The 23,936-nt window shown below is 38.9% G+C and overlaps 1 protein-coding gene across 3 annotated transcripts in view; it reads left to right on the top strand.

Annotated features, from left to right (window-relative positions):
• The window catches only part of rbm19 (RNA binding motif protein 19), a 239,328-nt gene that overhangs the window by 191,797 nt on the left and 23,595 nt on the right, over window positions 1–23,936 (top strand). The window contains exon 25 of one of the 3 annotated variants that reach the window (XR_007249971.2): window positions 20,465–20,602. The exons of the other annotated variants lie outside the window; for them this stretch is intronic. The gene's annotated coding sequence lies outside the window, so the exon portion shown is untranslated. The remainder of the gene's footprint in view (window positions 1–20,464; window positions 20,603–23,936) is intronic. 3 annotated transcript variants of the gene reach the window in all.

Raw genomic sequence — 23,936 nt, 5'->3', positions numbered from 1 at the left:
AAAGTACAGTAGAATCCATTGGGATATTGGTAACAGCCGAACCCAATTTTCACCATACTTGGAAGATAAAACTTTAGACTTGAGCACATTCTAGACTGTAGTTAATTACTTCATTAAAATTCTATGTTGTGATGTCAGAGATGCCTTTTTCAGGTAAAGTTTTAAACCAGGTACCATTTATCTGTTCAATTAGATTAGATTAGATTAGATTACCTACAGTGTGGAAACAGGTCCTTCGGCCCAGCAAGTCCACACCGTCCCTTGAAGCATCCCACCCAGACCCATTCCCCTATAACCTGAACACTACGGGCAATTTAGCATGGCCAGTCCACCTAACCTGCACATCTTTGGACTGTGGGAGGAAACTGGAGCACCCGGAGGAAACCCGCGCAGACACAGGGAGAATGTGCAAACACAGACAGTCGCCCGAGGCTGGAATCGAACCTGGGTCCCTGGTGCCCCTAAATTGATGGAAGAAATTTGGCATTATTTGGTAGGCAGCAAGGAAGTCTCCTAATGTCGTGCCGAATGTATTTCTCCTTCAGTTGGCACCACCAAAATCAGATTATCCAACCATCCATTCACTTGCTTTCTCTACAGTTCTGCTGTGCATGAGTTGATGAATATGTTTGCCATCATTCACCAAGTTAGTAATCCATTGATTATAACATACTTTCAGATATCCAGAGAATCTGATAAACCAAATGAAAGTTTTTTTTTAATTACTCAGCTTATGTGCAGATTGCTTTGAATTTTCTTGTATCACTGCTGTCCTGCTGACTGAACAGGTTATGACAGCATGTAATCAGCTGTACATATCAAGAAAATTCCAGGTTCATTTCTGTGTCCATTAAGATTTTTGATCAGAGACAGTTCAGCATTAAGGATACTTCAGATATCTAGTATTCCACAACTGTAGAGGAGGGAATATCAGCTAATATTTCTACTGTCCGGGAGCCTATGACTGCGTACAGAAAAAACAGGTGAGGACTGGATCAGGCAGACAGGAAGAATAAATTGGACAAGACTGGCAAGCACCCAAGTAGCCTTGAAACAGTACCCCAACATGGGTTTGATTCATTATAAAAGAGAGAATGTTTCCTTGTTCTTACCTCTGCCAAAGAAAATATTGTTAGTAGTACTTGTCAATGAAAGAACTGAAACCAAATATGACATACAAAATGCAAGTAAGAGATCAATTTTACTTTGGAAAAGTAAAGCATGGATCCTCTAGACTGTACATTCTTATTTTGTCATCAGTCTTGTGGGGCTCATTTAAGAAAATGGGCAATTGATGACCCTACCAGAAACATGCAGAGGTTGCATCATAATAGGTTTTAGCAGGTGAGGTAAAGGCACTTGTCTTAATCAAGTGGACACTTAGGTATTAATTTGAGTGCGTGTCATGTACATCATCACTTTTTATTTTAGCAAGCAGGATGTCAAACATAAATCTCACATTGAAATGCTGCCCAATATTGCTGAGAGGCAGAAAATATCCTGGTGGCCTTGGAAGACAGAGTAGCACCACAAAAACATGTTTTAGCTACTTCTTAACAACATTTGTTTTTCTTTCACCTGTTGGCAGCTGGGTTCTCCCAAGTTCATTCCAGTAATTGTTATAATTTGTTTCCCTTTCAACACTCCTACTGGGAAATGTACATTCCAAAAAGGATTTTCCCTACCTGAAAGCTTCAAGATGGGAAGGCGAAAGAGCAAATATCTGGTAGGTCAGGCTTTGCAGAAAATAGTTTAGGCAAGTTCACATGTGTGACTTTGATTGATAGATAGTTAGTACTGGTAAAGACTTCTTCAAGCAAAGGATACTAAGTCAGCAGGCTTCAGGCATCCAAATCCAGAACCAAATTACAATGGGTCATTCTCTCAAAGGCCCTGCATTAAAAATAGGATGATCTGGAGTTAATGTATTCTGATTGATTACAATTGCCAAGTTGTCGTTACCACCAAATGCTGCAGGACATGTGCACTTACCTAGCAATGAACTATCTTTGATAACAAAGTGTGAAGCTGGATGAACACAGCAGGCCAAGCAGCATCTCAGGAGCACAAAAGCTGACGTTTCGGGCCTAGACCCTTCATCGGAGAGGGTTCTGAAATAAATAGAGAGAGAGAGGGGGAGGTGGACCGAAGATGGACAGAGGAGAAGATCATGGGAGAGGAGAGTATAGGTGGGGAGGGGATAGGTCAGTCCAGGGAGGACGGACAGGTCAAGGAGGCGGGATGAGGTTAGTAGGTGGCAAATGGTGGTGCGGCTTGAGGTGGGTGGAGGGGATAGGTGAGAGGAAGAACAGGTTAGGGAGGCGGGGACGAGCTGGGCTGGTTTTGTGGTGCAGTGGGGGGAGGGGACGTGCTGGGCTGGTTTTGGGATGCAGTGGGGGAAGGGGAGATTTTGAAGCTTCTGAAGTCCACATTGATACCATTGGGCTGCAGGGTTCCCAAGTGGAATATGAGTTGCTGTTCCTGCAACCTTTGGGTGGCATCATTGTGGCACTGCAGGAGGCCCATGATGGACATATCGTCTGAGGAATGGGAGGGGGAGTTAAAATAGTTCGCGACTGGGAGGTGCAGTTGTATGTTCATTTTAACTCCCCCTCCCATTCCTTAGACAACATGTCCACCATGGGCCTCCTGCAGTGCCACAATGATGCCACCCGAAGGTTGCAGGAACAGCAACTCATATTCCGCTTGGGAACCCTGCAGCCCAATGGTATCAATGTGAACTTCACAAGCTTCAAAATCTCCCCCTCCCCCACTGCATCCCAAAAACAGCCTAGCTCGTCCCCTCCCCCCACTGCATCACAAAACCAGCCCAGCTCGTCCCCGCCCCCCTAACCTGTTCTTCCTCTCACCTATCCCCTCCTCCCACCTCAAGCCGCACCTCCATTTCCCACCTACCAACCTCATCCCGCCTCCTTGACCTGTCCGTCCTCCCCAGACTGACCTATCCCCTCCCCACCTATACTCTCCTCTCCACCTATCTTCTCCTCTATCCATCTTTGGTCCGCCTTCCCCCCACTCCATATCTATTTCAGAACCCTCTCCCCATCCCCCTCTCTGATGAAGGGTCTAGGCCCGAAACGTCAGCTTTTGTGCTCCTGAGATGCTGCTTGGCCTGCTGTGTTCATCTAGCTTCACACTTTGTTATCTTGGATTCTCCAACATCTGCAGTTCCCATTACCTCTGATATCAATGAACTATCTTTACTGTCTGACCAGTGTCAAACCAAATGTCATGCTGTTTTTCTTCGTACTGCAGTGATACCAGCAGTAAACATGAGCCTTTAAAGAAGGGAATTTCTACCCAATAGAGCCGACACATGATCCCACTGCCACAGCAATGTGGTTGACATTTAACTGCCTCAAATGCCTCTTTATTTAAAAGTTAACAAGGGATAGGCAACAAATGCTGACTTTCCCCTGATACTGGTTGTTCTATAACGTGATAGTTGCATTCTTGCTTGACCTCGTGCTATAGAAAAATCACCATAGAATATCGTGTTGTAGGGTATTCACTCTAGAAAATTACTATATCTGTACAGCGGAAAGTTCACGTTATCCAAACAGCGTCCACTATTCATCAGAGATTGTAGGAACTGCAGATGCTGGAGAATCTGAAACAACAAGGTGTACAACTAGATAAACACAGCAGGCCAAGCAGTATCAGAAGAGCAGGAAAGCTGACGTTTCAGGCCTAGACCCTTCTTCAGAACTGGGGGAGAGGGGGAGGCGGCTATAAGATGGATAGAGGAGAAGATAGGTGGAGGGGTGTGTCCGCTCTGAAGAAGGGTCTAGGCCCAAAATGTCAGCTTTCATGCTCTTCTGATGCTGCTTGGCCTGCTGTGTTTATTCAGCACTACACCTTGTTATCCACTATTTATCAATCATGTTACAGCCAATTTGCATTAGCAAAACACGTGTTATAGCAGAACTACCTGGTATCCACATTCCATGAGGGAATGAAATAAGCAATGGAATTATTGGTGAGCACTGAATTGCATTAATCGAGCTTTGTCAAATGAAACAGGTAACTTATTTAGTGTTTATAGCATTGGAAAACTAGATTTGCAACAATGAATTAGTAACAGGACACAGGTTAATTGTGAAAGTTGTGGCTCAATTGGTAGAGTTCTCGCCAAAATTCAAAAACTTAAATCTAGCATCCTCATATAGCACTAAGGATTGCAACACTTTTGGAGCTATTGTTTGTCAAGCAAGGCAAGAGGGGAGGTATCTCCAGTGTCCTGGCCAATATTCAGCCCTCAGTCAACATTACAGTAAATCGATTATCTGGCCATTATCATACCATTATTTGGACCTCCTTGTGAGCATATTAGCTGTTATGTTTCATACATGAAATAGTGACTTACTTCAAAAATATTTCCTTCATTGTGAGCATCTTGAGATGTACAGTGGTCATGAAAAGTATTGTGAAAATGTATGTTGTTCATCTAATTAGCTATAGTGAGAAGTGGTAAGTTTATCATTTTTAATTGACTGAAATGCTGATTGTATATATTATAACAGGTTTTCTAATTTCCTTCAATGGTAACCTTGTGGCTCATCAATTAAAGTTACTGCAACAATTTAACAAGATGGTCTCCATCTGCAATGAATTGAAAGGACAATTTCAAATTGACCTCTATATAGCATTCTCTGCAGAGGGTGAGTCTCCAGGGTCCTATCAAAATGTTGCATATGCTTGTGGTTGGTGGTAGAGAATGGTTTACATTTTCTTGCTTGCCAAAAGATTTGTTCTCTTCGTGAAAGGTGCTGTTATGATATTCTTAAAGATATCAAGGATGCCATTGAATCATACCAGCACACTATTTCCCTGTTGACATGCTCTTGACCCCATTGGAGGAAAACGATCAGGTTTCCTAAATTCAACCTGTTAGTGCTTTTTGCTTTGTGGCAGTAGAGGGCACCCTTCACCCTCCACTTTGAAGCACTTTGAAGGTGGCTAACTTTGAAAAAATGACACAAATCTTGAGGCTGAAGTACAAACATTCCTAAAAGTCTGGTTTTTAGCCTTGCTGCGTACTGAAAACTGGATGACACGTTAGCAGCAGCCCGTCATGCATGGCACAGTGTTTAACACTGTAGCATGGAAGACTATCAAAATCTTAGTGGATCAGCCAAGATCCACCCACTTGATGGATAAATTAGCAGATGATGACGAGTGCTACTAACTAATCAGTCATGCCAGCCATCTTCAACTTCGTTAATTCAACAAAGCCTACATAATGTGCCACCTATCCTATGAATAACAGTATTTAAACACATTAAAAACTAAACAATGTGTGCTGCCTTGAAAATATAATAAATCACCTCACTTTCAGAAACAAAATTCCTGCCTGAATATACACAACTAATGTTACTTTCAGTCAAATTAATGGGCATTTTATAAAAGTAATTTCACAACTCTCAACCAGGCACATTTCAGACCTGACCATTTACTACTGTATTTAGTGTGTATTAAGAGAGCCAAGGGGCTAATTTAAACTCCAGTTTATTAAAGGTGTAGTGCTGTTGTTGGTGAGAGTCTCAGCTGTTCTGATGACCAGACCTCGTTTATTTGCAGGCAATTGTTGCAGCTATCTGATTGCAAGAGTAGGAAAATCAGCCAGCTCTTAGAACGAGTCTGTCGATATTCAGAACGTGGTTATGGTGGAATGAGGTGGGAGACAGTCGCAGGTGAAGGCACTTGTTTGAGACAGAAGTGGAATCCAGAATTACATTGCAGGCCCAAGAGTAGCACTCCTTCAGATTGTGCCAAAAATACACTGTTCCATCATCCATTTTTTGTTTTTTTACAACATAAACAGTCTCTTTGCAAACTAGTCGTTAGGCCACTTGGTGCTTGATATATCCCCAACTTGCATAAAATGGTTAACCTTCTGAATAAAACAAGCAGGTGCTGCAGCCACCAATTTCAGCACCATATCAAAAATGATTCCGCTGACACTAATGGCAGTGGAGCATGGTGTTATTAAACATTATTTTTGGGATGCCACCAACAATTTTCATTGAACAAAGCAAAATCACAAATCTCTTCATTAGTTATATTTGCTGATGTTTTTGTTCTGTCTTTGGTACAATGGTCTTGTATCAGCATGTGAAAAGTACCATTCTGTCTGAAAAATATAGGTGCTGTAGTCAGCCAGGACAAGTCAAAATTGTCTGAGCAAAAACAGCAGCTAATGCCTTTATAATCCTATTCCTGCATGGCATAGGCCTAGGATGGTAACCCTTTTGTGTTTGCTTTGAGAAATGCTTCAGTGGAAATCTGGGAGAAAGCCGTCGAGCCACAAAGGCACCTAACAATATACAACATTGCAAACAGCATAATTTCTGTTGTCTCAAGGGGAGCATTTGCACTGGATAGATAGCTCAGCAATGAATGTTAGCACAGATACTGCTACTGGTATCTGAAAATTAAAATTCAATCTTTTAAATGCTGGAATATCCCAATTAATCTGTAAAAGGCTGGTGCTGCTGCACCCATTTTCTGAACAGGCCAGAAATAAGGCCAACTTCAGCCAGTACTGCACTATAGTTTTCAGAAAGTGCCCACTCTGGGCTGGCAGAGATCCTGAGAAGTATCTCACTTGTGTCTGTCAGCAAAAGAGCTTTGACACTGCTTTGGGAGCAAGTCGTACAATCAGTAAAATGAATTAGCCAGTGAAAGGTAATGTTTCTCCAAAATTATTTGCTCAGTTATTTGATTTTATTCTTGTGAAGACCACACTTAAAATGTCAGGCATTGAACATATCACTGACAGGCAGATGGTCAGGTTAGTCAGTAGTCATTGTAGCCATTGTACCAACTCCTGGCAGTGTGTAGGGTTTATTTACCGAGCTTTAAGCATTGAAGAAAGTGTGTTCTATTTAATGTAATGCTTCTAAAAACACAGAAGATGGCACTCTTTCAGTGTTAAACTATCACTTATCTACTGATCATTTTTTTCAATCTATTATTTTTAAAAGTCCATTTGAAATACTTTAAAATAAATTCTGTTCTAAATTATGTGCTGTTCTTGTGGCATCTGCTTTTAAAAGTCTGAATTCTTTCACATTACGTAGTATACCACTTTTAGTCAGTATGTTAGGTCTGTTCCCTCTGTAAAATGCTTTGTTGGACTACAAACTTTAAGGTACCTGTGAATGCTCAGTAATATAATCAGTGGGTACTTGCAAAGACTGCTACATCTTGAGCCTGACAGCTCACTTCCTGTGGACACCATATACTGAACTACATATTGAGCATAAGTCTGCCTTCATGCTTTCTATTCTTCCTCATGAGTAATTGCTCCAGGACCTTCAGAATATTTCTGCAATGCTGAGTCTTAAAATTTTGTCTACTGTCCCAACTGATGTTCCTGCAGCGAATGAACATTTACCTAACATGTACCTAAACATTTTTAAGTTTGTTGATCTGAGAGTTTGCTTTTCCATTTCAAGCATTGTAAATATTGAATTGGATTTATCCTTTGAAATACAACTATAAATTCTGAATAGATCATAAATAAACTTCACCTTGTTACCACACAATAGAAGGGGATCCCAATATGTCTGTTGTAAAGATTTGCGGAAATAATTTAAGAGTAGATTTTTAATTTTAGACTTTGCTGTTTTGCCTGTTGCCTTCACAATTATCAGTTGCTTTGCTCACAGACCAGAAGCATACTGTAGGCCTAAATATGGTCAGTAATTCAGTGAATAATTCTGTGCTTGTTAGACTTTAATATCTTAATATTTTTGCAAACCCACCTCATTAGAAAACAAACTTAGAACACTCAGGCAGTGCTCCTCATACCTTGTGAATACCACAGGGTGTTATCATACCACAGCGTCCATGTGTCTGTTCTTGGTGATTATCGTGAAGCCTAATTCAGTATTTCAAATGCATTGCCCGATTCAGGGACAGGAACAAATTTTCTTCTCTGAAACCAGGACTACTGAGTAGTATTATAATGCCCTGCCGCTGAGATCAATTTATGTCCACAAACCTTGAATCAAACCAAGGAAACTTCCTCCTTTTGTAGAGCACCAGTTTCAAAGCTATGATGAAATCCTGGACAGATTAATTCACACACAGCGAAGGGCCATCGAGTATCAGTTTGCATGTGATCAGTTACAGTTTTGTTTTCACAGTGGCAAAAGGCAAGACACCTTCACCTACCATACCAAAAAATTATTAATTGTATATACATTAAATAAATTTCCCAGATTGTTGTGATAATTCTTTATTACTGACCACTGTATTTTATTAATTTTCAGAATTCAGATTGAGCCTTACTTTTCAAATTTTCAGACAGCATAGAAGAAAAGCTGCAAAGTACAAACTCTTCTTGTACAAATTCCTAATTCTGAACTCTGTAAAGTAAGATTGAGAAAATAAAAAGAGAGCTATCCTTGCTGGAGCTCTTTAAACAACAGTAATGTACAGTTTGGTAGTAACTGGTAACAAATTCAATGTAAGGTCTTCTCTCCTAGCTCCCTCTCTTCCCTTTCCAATCAAAACCAATTACAAACTCAAACAATAAGCTGGTTCAGAAGTCATCCCTAGCCCTTTCGAATGTTTTGGACTCCTCTTTCATGAAGGTTGAAGTTCACATTCGCTGGCTAGAGTTACCATCTCAGCTTTTGTTATCTAGATTTCAGCAATAATGTAATACTCATCTTTGTTTTATCTGGATGTTGAGGATAAGCATGTCAATTCAATGGGACGTCTATCAAGTTAATTTTAGGAATTCAAAGGCAGACAAAACTCAAGTTCTATTCTCTAATCCTATTTTATGAAAACATTTGCTTCTTAATGTGGAAGTCTCAGCAGATTCTCTTTTTTTTAATCTTTATGTTGGTGGTTTTGGTTTGCAGTTTTGTACCCCGCTCTGCTTGTTAGGAATGGAGAAATTGTGAAATGCCTCCACTGGAGAGAGCAAGATACTTGTGTTCCTTTCTCCAATGTAATATAGACAACTATGGCAAGACTATTTTACTTGCCCATCAGGAATGAAGAGGACCCCATATACAGGATGTTAGTAAACCAGTTTAGTTTTTGCAACAATTTAGCAGTTGTTATGCGTGAAGTTGAACTCACTTTCATAATCTGCGAAACTGGGACTAGTGCTCTTATCCTTTTGGTTGCTAGTCCTGAGCCATAACCACTAGATTGCTGTAATGTTTTGGGACATAATGTGGGTTGTTTCTTCAATAAACAAATGTAAAATACTGTAGATGCTGGAAATCTGAAATGAAAAACAAAAGTGACAATCACTGAGCAGGTCTGGCAATAACTATGAAAAGAGAGTTAGTGTTTCAGTTAAATGAGTTTCCATTAGCAGTGTGCCACATACTGGTTGTCTTTGCACTCTATTCTTGATGGTGCTAGACTTGGAATTTTGTTTTTATTCCTAACTGAGCGCTAAATTGTGGCAAGATTTGCTGATATTCTGATCATTCCTAACCTAAAAACAAGTTCATTAAAAGGAAAGATATTGTTCTTTATGCAGGACTTTGGGCTCAATGCTTTGTATCTATTAATGTTACTTGACAATAAGTAGTGCAAGGGAATTACTTGATATCACATCCATAGATATCCACATTTATTGAAAAGGATGGCCACTTTAATCACCCATTACAAAATTATTTGATGTACAGTTTCCAATTTTTAGTTTATACTTTTGGAAATGTTATTTAGTAGAAGACTTCTGAATGAAATTAATATTCTGATGACAGCTTCTTCATTTGGCATGAAGTGTAATGCACGCCTGTGTCCTCATCTTAAGTTCTCCTGTGTGTTCTAGTGGACCAAAAAGTTACTGATCCCTCTTTTTACTCACTATTACGCAAACTGCTGAATCATGTTCTTTGACATGAGTTCAAGCAACTTTGTCACCATCATAGATAGGACCAAACTTTTCTTGAAATATGTGTGGACTTTGAGAGACTAAACAAATCTAAATAGCCTAGGATCAGAATAGTGATTGGTATTGTCTCATGCTGTCAGCTGACTAGGCATGATGGTCTTAGATTCATTAAAAGGCAGTAGCTATTGGCTGAACCACATTCCTGCAAGACATTATTTATAATCTTGTGAATAACGCTATTACAGCATTGACCTTGCAAAAAGGTATACTGTGCCACTATTTCATCTTCGCATCAGCTGTTGGGAAAGAATTTACTGTAAAAATAGTGGCTGAATGACACACACTTTCAGGCAAAAGCAGAGACACATTTAAGCCCAAAATTCCAAAAGGTTCTCCGGAGGTGTTCTGCCGTGAGGTAAACTGTGAGAAAATAGCATCTTTCTGTCAGCCTCTTCAGCCAAATCTACTGAGTGCACTGAAGTTCTTGTACTAGCGCTGAAGATATAATATTCTATCATACATTGCAAATATCATTGTAACTGCATGCTAGTCTTAATTATGACTAAACAACTCCTATGGCACTGAAAATTAAAATCTGCATTCTATGAAATCGCAATCCTTCTAAATGTTATTGGAGATTTTATTTCTTAAAATTAAATATTACTGTCTTCGATCTCTCAATCTGATTCATTCTTCCTCCTGTCTGTCACTTTCTATTTCTGGTATGACATTGAAATCACTATTTTAACTTGCATTTCAGACTCTCAAAATTAATTCATAATTTTTCAATCTGATTGTTAGGAAGAAACATGGATATTTTTTCAGTTAACAGGTCCCAGATTCCCTGTATAGGACAGTTTGCCATTTTGATCTCCCTCCTACAGCTGCTTATTCTGCAAAATTTCATAAAAATTTAATGAACAAAGGCAATTTTTTGTCAATTGAAGTATATTCTCATTTGTTATTTTCCTCTGGTAATAGATTGTAACCTTCTCTTGACTGTAACTTTTAGACATAGTGATTATCATTTGTCAGATACAGTTAATTCCATAAACCAACTTTCCGTCTTCCCTTGTTTTGGATGAATAACTATGTTAGTATAATGCCCCTGGTGTGTGCTGTATTTACCTGTAAGTAGTTGATTTACATTGTCCAGTTATAAATATCATTTAACCATTGTTTCTGGGTCAAGAAATTGGATTCCTTTCAGTATAGTGCAGACTTTAAAAAATCTCATCACTGCCTTATGCTAATTGTTTTTAAACGGGGGTCGAAGAAATAATGGGAATGGGACCTGTGGTTGCGATGATAGGCTCTCACTGTTGACCATATCAGTTACAGGCACTCTATACTGCAGGAAGTTGTCATGTGAGATATTCAGCAGGCATATTTACTGGAACTATTGTGTTACCATGCAGCTGGAGGGTGGATGTTTGTTGACATAGTGATGATGAGGCCTTTGGAAGAATTCTTCTCCACTTGCTAGTCCAGGGACATGATCAAGGAAAAATAAGTTTCAGCAAAAGTGGTACAATCTCAGGTAACAGGATAAGGTTTGCTCGTATCTAAGTAACTGCATGTAGCTTATGTTATACTGATGGTGACATGACTGTCTCCTGTAGTTATCCAAAACTACCTCAGACATCAGAAGCTCCACTCAGAGGTTATGGATGGAGATTCAAATTTGCATATTTATTAACCCTGTTCATGTCCATTACCTTACACAGCAATGCTCACTATATCAGATGGCCTTGGTGCAATTTCATTGAAGCCCCTGCAATAGGACACTCCTGAACCTTAAATTCAGACGTAACTATGCAAGAAATTGTGGTATTACAGTTTAGTCAGCCAGTCCATGATGACCTAATCCATTTTAAAAAGAAGTACTTCAACCAAAAGTATTGAGAGTCAGTGCCTTGAGGGGAAAATTATCCGCCTTAATTATCACTGGTTGATTAGTCAACCTACCTATGTAAAGGATGCCTTCCTTCAAAAAATGATAATTATAGTTCCTAAAGGCAAGTTTTCTACTTTTTACTCAGGTAAAATTTCAATTCCTGCAGATAGAGTTGAAGCCTGTTAATTGAAATGTCCTAATGGAAAGTAAATTGCCCTATTTTGTTGTCTGTAATTAAGTGAAAGCTATAAGGACTGATTTAAATGCACTGAAAACCTAGTGGCTTCTGTGAATATATCCCTTATAAATGAACATCTTAATTAATTACATCCCTCTTAACCAGTGTCAAGTACACTGAACTTTCAAAACAAAACTGAGGTGAATGTTGGGGGCATTGTGCAATTATGTAAGTCCTTCAGTTAATAATTTGCAGTACCCAACTTTCATAAACTATTTTTCTCTTTTAAATCTGATTTCACCAGTTTTTCAATTTAAGGTGAATACGTTAGTGAAAGATATTGCAACTTTCAAAGCAAAAAAGATTACTTCTTTCAGCTAACACAGACACCTGGTACTAATGCATAACTGTGGATGAAGGTGATGCAAACTGATTCATCTTCCAATTTCTTCTTCTTTGTAAAGTGCATTGCCCCTATTCAGTACCTCATCAGTCAGCCACTATTGAGCAAGGAACTCAATTTGTTGAGAATGCCAGTGGAAAACCTCTGTTCTATCACTGCACACTCATTATCTGCATCACAGTCTCATCTGAAACAGTTGTTCATTTCTGATACTCGTATTATGAACTTTCAGTCCCATTTATAATCTGTTTTTGTGGAAAAAACGTAGCAAAGCTCTATAGTCTTTTCGAACAGAATTCACTTAGTACTACTTATGACACTTTTTTTTGACGAATAAACATAATTCTTCAGTGATTTACAGTGTAAATTCATAGGATGATGTTGACAAGAACTTCTGTTTTGTCGGTCCATAGTGCATATGAGACAATTCTTTGGTATATAATTTGTTTGGTAACTTTGATCACATATAGGTTGCACTAGCATTAATATATCGCCCCTTAATAATCTAGGGTAATTTTTAAATGTGACATTATCTGTACATCATTTGGAATGTTAACTACAATGTCATGACTGAATACTGACATTTGCTTTTGCATGTATGAGTGGTGCACTAGTGCTGCAAGTGCTGTCATTTTTACACCATCATTACCAAAACTGCAACTATTGGCAGAACAGCACTGAGACTTTAGCCCAACAGAATGCAGCTTCATGGTTTCGTTTTAAAATATGCTTAAGATTTGCAGCATTTTTAATGATCAGTCATTGTGTTACCTTTTTGAGCATATTGCTATCTTCCAAGGCTTACTGATGTATCTTATAAGGAATGTTTAATGAGACAAATTATATCCTTTATCCAGTTGATCGCTTTTTAGTCATCTGATTCATGTTAGAAATGAAATTAAACTATTGCAACTACAGAGTATTCTATACAAAGCCTAAAGTGTGAAAAGTTGTTTCAGTCTTTCTTTGTAGCTTTGTTTATAATTTTGCTTAATTCAGAAATAACAAAATCGATTTAATAATTAACTTTTTTTAGAGATCTCATATTTTGACTTCTTATCCTCTGAAGTGAAACATTAGCATACATTTTGAAAGGCATGTTAATAGATTGTGGTTAAAAGAAAATTACAAATATCAGTCACATTTCACAACTTCATCTCCACTACTTACAACATACAGCAAGCCATTATTGTGATGAAATAATTTCCATTTGCTTGGATAAATACAATTGGTGCAGCCAAAACCCTTCAAGATCAACACCATTTTGGAAAATACGATCCATTTGATTAGCTACCCATTCCATCATCATGAGAAACACGAAAAGGGGAAAGCAGCAGCAGGCTATTGAGTTGGATGATCTTTCATTGCCATAATGAATAGTTGAGTAAGCTGGACGGGTCAAATGGAATACACCTGCTCCTATTTTATGTGTTTCACTCCGTCCAGTATCAGCATGTGGTAGCATCAGAGTGGTATGAGAGGGCAAAATAAATACTAAACCCAATTAGCTGATTTCGGTTAGAAGAATCAGGGGTTGATATTTTATTCTACTACCCCAGCTTGACATGTATTATAACTCCTTTATCCTATGATTTCCAATTTCACAATAATTTAGAAGTACCTTCCACTTCTATAGTCATATTGTGAAGAAGGTACATCTGGCTTATCACTTTACCATGGCAATATCTCATTTGAAAGTCATGCAAGGAATTTTGCTATGAAGCCAATAACACAAGATTGGAGAGAGCATTCATCTCAAGAACTTAGTGCGTATCTATTAGAGAGTGGTCATGTAGTGGCCTCAGAGAATCAGGAATGACTTTTTTTTTAGTTGGATTATATACATATATCAAAGAAAAATAATGGAATATCAGTAACTAAAAGGAGAAGCCTACACCTTGAAACTATTTCACATTTCCTAGGACATGTTGGTTTGGGGAATTGAAATAAACATTCAAAATGGAACTGAACCCAGCAACCTTGGAAGTGGCATTACGACTACCTTGTCTTGTTTTATCTTATTTAAATAACCTGGGAGGAATTCTTGGATCACTCATAATAAACAAACCACTGGATCCCAAGCCATCTTAAAGAAAGAAGAGACGATTAAAACTCTGTTGCCCTTACTTGTAGCCTGTTAAGACAGGCAGCCCAGTTGAGCTTTTTTAAAAATGTGCATTAATCTGTGAAAGGATTTCTAATGACTACTATGCATGTCAGACAGTAAATAACAAATCAGAGGTCATTCAAATTTTGAAAAAACAATTGTTATCATTCCATCCCATGTTATTACTGGACTTGTCAGATCCCAGACTGAAGTCTGATTCAATAAATTGAATATTTTGTTTTTAATAAGGTAGTCTCTTATTGAAACACAAATATGCAATGATGAAGATTTGCATTTAATAATAAAAACAGATGTCCGTAATGCAAACAGAAATTGAATGAATGCATGTATAACAAAGTTAAAAAAATTTTTGAAGCATACAGTACAATACAATATTCCATCTATCCCAACAACATCCCTTTATACTAACACCAGAGAGTTCCTTATGTGTCGCATCTATACGTTTGACTTGATTGTTGCTTTCAATATTCTGTCTTAAGAGTCTGCTAACCTCTCCTTTGAATATTCATACAATTTGGCTTAAACCTTTTTCAGTTTTAAACGACCCCTTCAGTATTGTGACCAAAATTTCTAGTATGGAAATTTCAAACTAAATCTTTATACATGGGTAACCTATTTTTAACTTTTGTGAACTATCTGTTTGTTCCAGAAGAATGTTTCATAAACCCAACTTCAGCCAGGATGCCTATGAACAGAAAATAATAAGTTTCCAAGCTATTTGTGTTTTCACCTAAACCAAAAATATCAGCCCCTGATTCTTCTAAACAAAGTCAGCTAATTGGGTTCAGTATTTATTTTGCGCTCTCATAAAACTTTCCCCAGTTCAAACAAATTCCCATTAGCACTCCAGGAACTGTCTTCCTCATACTAGTTTAACAAAAAAAAATCATGGTGCCAGTAATACTGATAAGTTAATTATTAAACTGCATCAAAAACAAACATAAAGACCAAACCCCACAAGCCATTAGTTCAATTTTTTGAAATAAATGATGTTCAGATATGCATAAATACACACGTGCATCACACAATGTACCAGTGATCTCTCAGAATAAAATTGTGATCACAGTGATTTTCATTGTTCTTTCTAAGCTCTTTTATGATCATTTGCATTTTACAATGATATCTGAAGTCCAGACATTGGTTCAAGTATGGAAAATTTTACCATAAAGTGTCAAGTCCAAAATAAAAGTCTGAATTAATTTTGTAAGTGTGTTTTAAATCGCACAGCCTCTTTTTTTTAAAAATAAATTTCACTATGTAGAAACATGGACCAATGGATGCGTTAGTCACATTTGTTATTTAGAACAAGTCAAAGTTCCTATCTTAATTTTGCAAATTAATGGAATAAATTAGTGATCTTTACATCTGGTTTCTTTTGTTTCTGAAAAGCCGTCCAAATGCTATATTTGAGAATAACTTCTGAAAACATAAAAGGCCATCTGATGCCAGCATTCCCACTTGTATGTTGTGTTAGCCTAATGTAAACAAACAGTGTTAATCTTGGTGTTAACTATATAAATAGCTGACAAAATACTGAAAAGTACATTTCCTGAAAATGCTGAAGAATATATCACTTACTCAATGATTATACAATTAAATTATGCAGCATTGAAACAACCATTGGGTCCACTTAGTCTTTGCTAGTGTTTATGTTCCAAACAAGCCTTCCCCATTCTTCCTCAACTATCAGCATATTCTTCACTTCCCTTCTTCCTTATGCTTATCTAGTCTTCCTAAATTCATCTGTACATGTTGCGTAAACGTACCTTCTGGTAGTAAGTGCCATATTCATGCCATTCTGTGGGTAGAAAGATTAATTTTGAAATTCCTATTTAATTTCTTGGTAACTATCATGTATGGTAGCCTCTGGCTTAACTCTGCCAAACTACAGTTTTGAAGACTTCTAACTCATTTCAAACATTTTCATTAGAGAGAGACCTGGCCTCCACATCTATTCCTGATACGTATAACCTAATTTTGCGGTATCAAAGAACAGTGATCAGAACAAAGAATAGTGCAATCCAGGCACTTCAGCCCACCAAGACTGTGCCAACACATCATGCCTTTCGAAACCTAGTCTGTATTCCTCTATTCTCTGCCTGTTTACATATCTATCAAGGTGCTTATGAAATAGAACATAGAACATAGAACATAGAACAGTACAGCACAGAACAGGCCCTTCAGCCCACAATGTTGTGCCGACCATTGATCCTCATGTATGCACCCTCAAATTTCTGTGACCATATACATGTCCAGCAGTCTCTTAAATGACCCCAATGACCTTGCTTCCACAACTGCTGCTGGCAACGCATTCCATGCTCCCACAACTCTCTGCGTAAAGAACCTGCCTCTGACATCCCCTCTATACTTTCCTCCAAACAGCTTAAAACTATGACCCCTCGTGCTAGCCATTTCTGCCCTGGGAAATAGTCTCTGGCTATCAACTCTATCTATGCCTCTCATTATCTTGTATACCTCTAAATGTTGCTGTTCTTTCTACTTCCACCATCTCATCTGACAGCATATACCAGGCACTTATCATCCTCTGTGTAAAAATCAAAACCTGCCTCTCACATCTCTTTTAGACTTACCCCCTTTTACCTAAAATCTGTGTCCCCTAGTAATTGTCATTCCTACCCTAGGGAAAAAGACTGACTATCCATGCATCTCGTAATTTTGTAAACTTTTGTCAGGTCGTTGTTGTGGGGGGGGTTGGCTAACTGAGCTGGTTTGTTGTTCCACAGACATTTTGTCACTGTGCTGGTTTGCATCATCAGTGCAGCCTCTGATGAAGTTTCAGTGTGTTTTCCCGCCTGGTTTTTAAACCTCAGAGTGTGTTGAACTGGATTGCCTCACTTCCGGTTTTCCTTCATAGTGGAGTGTATATGGGGTCGCGTTCTGTGTGTTTATTAATGGCTTCCTTCATGGAGTACCAGGCTTCTAGGAATTCCCGTGCCTGTTTTTGCTTAGCCTGTCCCAGGATCTTGGTGTTGTCCCAGTCAAGTTGGTGCTTCTCCTTGTCCATGTGGATTGAGATGAGTGAGTATTGGTCGTGTCTTTTTGTAGCCAGTTAGTGTTCATGTATCCTTGTTGTTAGTTTCCTTCCTGTTTGTCCAATGTAGTGTTTCTCAGTCTCTGCAGGGGATCTTGTAGATGACATTGGTCCTGTCCATGTCGAGCAGTGACTCTTTAGTTCGAGTGAGCAGTTGTTGTAGGGTTGATGTGGGCTTGTGTGCCACTCTGATGCCCAGCAGTTGTAGGAATCTTGTGGTTAGTTCCGGTGTGTTCCTGACGTAGGGTAGTATGCTCAGTGTGTTGGGACGTCTGGTATCTTCCTAACATTGTTCGTGTAGGCATCTTCTGACCCAGTTGTTTGGATATCCATTATCCTTGAAAACCTGGAAGAGGTATGCTTCTTCCTGTTCACATAGTTCTGTATTGCTGCACTCATGTCAATCCACATGGATAAGGAGAACACCAAAATCCTGGGACAAGCAAATCCTCTGGACAATCCAGGGACAGGCACGGGAGTTCCCAGAAGCCTGGGTACTCCACGAAGAAAGCCATTAATAAACACACAGAACTCGACCCCACGCACACTCCACTACAAAGGAAAACCGGAAGTAAGGCAATCCAGCTCAACAGACTCTAGAGTTTAAAAACCAGGTAGGAAAACACCGACGCTTCGTCGGAGGCTGCGCTGAGGATGTTACCCAGCATGGTAATGAAACGTCTACGGAACAACAAACCAGCTCGGTGAGCCAACCAACTTCAACACCCACAATCCGAGCTACAAGTGTACACCAAAACCTTCTATCAGGTCATCCCTCATCCTTTAACATTCAAGTGAAAAGAAACCCAAGTTTGTCCAATCTCTTCTCATGGCTAAAAAACCTTGCAAATCACTCTCTCGCCCTCTCTGATGCATTTTTAATGATAATTTTGCAACTAGAACAGTACAGTACTCCAGTGTAACCAAGATTCAGTATAAGTTTGAGATAACCGTGTGTAAGCTTCCATTTAGCATTAATCAAACTATCTTTCATGATTTAAGTCTGCATTTCATTTTGCAGTGTTATTTCGATGTTGCAAAGTTAATTCTTTCCACACGAGTAAATGGAATTGAATGAACTTCACTACAACTAAAATGAAAACAAAAGATGAAATTGTTGTTTACTGAAATTATGAACATTGTTTGCAAGATAGTACTGTGAGGATAGCTTTTGCATGACAATAGGGGGTCAGCAAAGTGTTAATCCCACCAAAAAAAATGCATTTTGTTATGAGCAAGTGTTTGTCAGAGGGAGTGATTATTTTGGTACACTGCTTTCAAATGTTTGCGAATTGTCGTTGGCATTGGTTCAGTTACATTACCCAGGTCTGCTGACAGCTGATTTTCCAGTATGTAAAACAGCATTTGCACTTAGCTCTTAGATGTGGTCAGCGTGTAACACAGCAGCGGCTGAGCAGACCGATTATACCGCCAGAATAGTCAGCAGCGAGATAGCAGACAAAACATCTGTGTCTCATTTTCATATCTAGCTAAATAAAATGACACAAAAACACACAAGCAGACTCAGGGGTAGTTGTGTGTTTCTCCTGGGAATGAGAAAAGCATGTTGGAGAGATGCAGGTTATCAGAGAACCATGAAGACAATAATATAACCTGACACATTTGAAATGAGACACCAGTTGTCATGGCAACAGCTCACGTGGGAGTAGATCTCAAGAGACAGCTATGAGATGTAGTATAAATGATGTTTGATTAGAACTTAAATCATTTAGGCTCATGGAAGATAGGCCTTTTGTCAGCATGGAACCTTGGGTCACTTGTAAAGCGACTGGGCCTGAACGTATTAGCCTTACACGTGGTCCTGGGGGTGAAAGGGCATACAGACTGATTAGTTTGCCCTTCTTCACTTAGTTTTTCATAACCTTATGTGTATTAAAGCATCATTTCTCTACCAAAAACCACTTCACATGTAAAGAGAGCATTTGCTCTTTGTAATAGAAATACTGCTAACAGTTTAAAAGTTGAAATATTGAGTTGCTTAATGTGGCATTGTTTACATTGGTTTGGTGTTATGAAAGCTTTTCTACATTTTCGGGCGGCAATGTAAAATGTTCTGAAATAATTAAATAAGTGGATTTCGCTGTCTTTCTCAAATAATGTGAAATAAAATTTAGTTGCAATGTGTATGCAACATTGTCGCCATTGTAACTTAAAATGTTGAACCATTGACTATATCTTAAATTCCACTTTGTGTACACAGAGCAACTATCATTCATCTTACTTGAAACAAAATTCTGGCAGCATCACCAATTTGCAATTAATGTAGTTGCAGTTTATTTTCTGCGTTCCTCCAGGCTGCTGAAAATTGCATGTTTCTTTTATTTGGTGGCAGCAAGTGCAGAAATGTAGCGTGTGCAGTGCTTGCCTGAAGGGCCGTGTCATTTGCAGTGTTTCAAGTAATGAATCCTGGATCTGGGCTCTCTTAGACAAATGACCTGTGGCCTAGCGGCCATTTGTGGACCCAAATGATTTTGTCAGCTGTCACTTTGTAGCCAGAAAAATGTCAAAGCCTGTGGACAAGTTTTGCATGGAAGAATTTCTATCTACTATTAAATATTCTGTGCTAAGTAAGCCCTAGTTATCTAATAACCAGTGTGAATAAAATTCCTTTAAGGCACAACATTGCAGTCTTAACTCCTTATTTTGGACTAAGTTTCTATTAACCCTTAGAAAACTAGGCATAACCTGTTTGGAATTTATGTTTATTTGTCAGGATAAGGGTTAAAGCTTATCATGTTCAAAGGGCAGTGACTTTTCTTTAAAAAAAGTTTGATTTATTTTTAAGTTTTGTCTATACTGTATTTTCAGTGCCATTTATCTTATTGTTTTATATTCTGTTTATCATTTTTGTTGAACGTTTAGGTACAGTTTAACAATGTCTGTCCTTTTTTAGTACACTTAGACCTCGGTAAAATTAAACCTGAATGTGTATGTAACTACTTGGCGACTAGTACATGAGAAACAACAGGCCAAATGTGTCTGTAGCTGTCTCAACTGGAGATTGTTTTTGACCACTTCAAACAGGTATCAGGTAAGGGAATCAAAGCTTCATTTGTGTTTCTTTAATGACCAAAAAGAAATCTTTAATTAACATTGACAAAGTTAATCATGTAGTTATCAAACATTAGTACTTTGCACACCTGATTGGTGAATTTACAGAATGCAACACAGGCAATTTCTGTAATGAAGCACACATTAAAAATTCTTAATTAGTAATTTAATTTAAGTTGAAAGATGATGGCTTTTCCATTAAACTAATATATTTGTTCTAAATCTAAGCCTTTAAATCATATTAGTTTCTTCATCTGATTAACTGCTGTTCCAGGTACAATAAATTCTGTAAGTTGAGGCCAACAAAATGTTTCATTTGTCATGAAGCTGGCTGTTAAATTCATTCTATAATTCAAAACTGAGCTCAATGAAGGACTAGATCGTGTAGTGAACTATACACTTCCACTTTTGTCTTCAAATCCAACGTCATTGATGAGGTGGAACTCTTTGCCCCTCTAGTGTCTGCATGGCTCTGAAAAGTATCCATCTCGTTTAATTTGGTGTGAAACAACTGCAGGAAACCCTAAAGTTCAAGTTTAATTTAAATCTGAGGTACAAAGCACTGAAAGGAAGGCTTATAGCACAAAGAAAAACTCACAGTCGTGCACTAAGGCTTCTGGAACTGAAGTTTAAGTGAGTTGTTGAAGAGTGGCGGGAACTTTATTCTGCATCTGGTCATCCTGTACACAATGTGAAATTACTTGGTGCCAATGCAGGATATGCAAAATAAAGCTTTCAGTTCCCAGAACTGACATCTGTCACCTTATTGAGCACAAAAACAAAATTGGTTCAATTTTTATTGCACTGATTGTAATTACTAAAATTCTGGCAGGATATCAGGGAAACTGTTCATTGTGACACTGTGAAGCAAAACTAAACAACGTGATAGAATAATCCTATGGTTACACCCAACTGTTGCATTCAGATGGAAAGGGGGTGCATAAAAGGCAATTGGAAATATAAAAATAAAAGACACAAGTGCCCAGTGATCCCATATTCTGAGGAGCTGGATGATTTAGCGATGACACCAAATGGATAGGTTAAAATATAAATGTAATAATTTGCTGGGAAGAAAGACATGCTGATATCTAAAGCATTTAACTCATGCAATTCGAAGTTGCATGCTATGAAACCTGATATAATTCAAGTTTACTAAATAATAATTTTTTTCATATTTCTTAAATCTTGCAATTTTCTCATCTGCTGAAAAGAATGATTCTTATTAACATATGTTTATATTTGTGCCAGCACCACATTGCTGTCTTACCTTGAAGCTAAGTAGTGTTTCCAGCCTGTATAACAATGTGGGGCATTAGATCTTACTTAAATAATCTCTGACATGTACATTCAGAATGTGTACTTGCGCATTCTCACTCTCTCACCTGTGATACTCATTGGATAACAATCAGGTATGGTAACTCTTATTTTCCTCCATGGTCCAGAAGCATGGAAGACATTTGGACCATGACGAAGGTTCATCATGGAGGAAGCATTCTTTTTAATTGTTGATGTATCGCCCACAAGATGTCATACCTTTGTCATGGTTTGTCTTACAACCATTGAAACCTAACAGCTCATTAAGAATTTTCTGCACATTATTACTTGAAACAGCAAGATCTTAATTATAAAAATACTCAGTATCATACCACTGTCATCAATTATTATTTTGTTTCTAAACATTAATACAAAAGAATTTTTAAAACTTCTGATAGAAACATCCTCTAAACTTTTGAACACCATTATTTCCTATATGTCATGCAAAATGCTGATAAGTAGGCATAAAAAATACAGAAGCAGCTTAGAAATGACACTCACCTTTTCTTCCCCTATTTTTGTACTAAATCTAAGCATGTCTGTGTGCACATACAAAGGGAGAATGGGTTGAGGAATAACAGTTAACCTTTTCGTTACTACATTTGCTGAATTTGTAGCACAATAAAATGTATTTGAAATGGATTATATTCAGCAAAATTAAGGTTCTTGCACATTCTTTTGTTAAAAAATTTAAATCTGATGATGTTGTGTAGATGAAAATTAACTTTATGCCTTTTTACTAAGACTATCTAGGGTGTAACCCCAGTTCCAAACAATGTAATTCAGTTAGTCAGAACTGTACAGACCTGGAAATTGCTAGGTGCAGCACATCTTTCCACTCCTAACTATTATTCCAGTCTAGTATATCCTGTGTGGTTGAATAGCCCATCGGTGCTGATTCCAGCACCCAACTTGATTTTGAAGACAAGCCACTTTGACAAGGTAGATGAAGACGTTTGGCGTTGAGAACAGTATACCACAAAGAATTAGCGAGTTTTGAGAAGATTTGTAGCTCAGGTTGAGGCTCTGGATGTGAGTTTGCTCGCTGAGCTGGAAGGTTAGTTTTCAGATGTTTCATCACCTTTTTTTATTTGAAAAAATATACTTCATTCATAAGATGTACAAAAAATAAAACATATTTATACACCCACTCAGTCATGCAAGCCGCTCCGGGTTACCCAGGGGGTACGTACACCAACTAAAGGAAAAAAACAAACAAAGAAGAAAAAAAAACAAAGCAAAGAAAATACCCCGGCAGTCGTCACCCCGCACAGTCCCAGTTGGCCCCCTGACCAGTTGGGGAAGGCGCCAGCTGGGCCCAGTTACCAGATAGGGCCCTTTATACTATTCTGGACGAGGGGTTTCATACCGTGGTCTTTCCCCACTGCGCCTTGGCGGCGGCTGCCCCAAGCTTTAGCGCGTCCCTCAGCATGTAGTCCTGGACCTTGGAGTGCGCCAGTCTGCAACACTCGGTCGGGGTCAGTTCTTTCAGCTGGCAGACCAGCAAGTTGCGGGCAGACCAAAGAGCATCTTTCACCGCATTGATGGTCCTCCAGGCGCAGTTGATGGTGGTCTCAGTGTGCATCCCAGGAAACAGCCCGTAGAGCACGGAGTCCCGTGTCACGGAGCTGCTCGGGACGAACTTCGACAAATACCACTGCAACCCCCTCCAGACCTCCTGCGCATAGACACACTCCAGAAGGAGGTGATCGACAGTCTCGTCCCCCCCCGCAGCCGCCTCGAGGGCAGCGTGCGGTGGCGCAGAGATTCCGGGCACCGGGCATGCATAAAGGATCTCACTGGCAGAGCCCCTCTCACCGCCAGCCAAGCAATGTCCTTGTGCTTGTTTAAAAGTTCTGGCGATGAGGCATTCTGCCAAACGACTTGGGCAGTCTGCGTGGGGAACCACACGACGGGATCCACCTTCTCCTTTTCCCGAAGGGTCTCAAGGATACTACGTGCTGACCACTGCCTGACGGCCTTGTGGTCAAAGATGTTCC

The sequence above is a fragment of the Stegostoma tigrinum genome, chromosome 26 (genome assembly GCF_030684315.1).
Source record: "Stegostoma tigrinum isolate sSteTig4 chromosome 26, sSteTig4.hap1, whole genome shotgun sequence".
NCBI classification, from domain to species: domain Eukaryota; kingdom Metazoa; phylum Chordata; class Chondrichthyes; order Orectolobiformes; family Stegostomatidae; genus Stegostoma; species Stegostoma tigrinum.
This window is presented reverse-complemented; position numbering and strand designations above follow the sequence as displayed.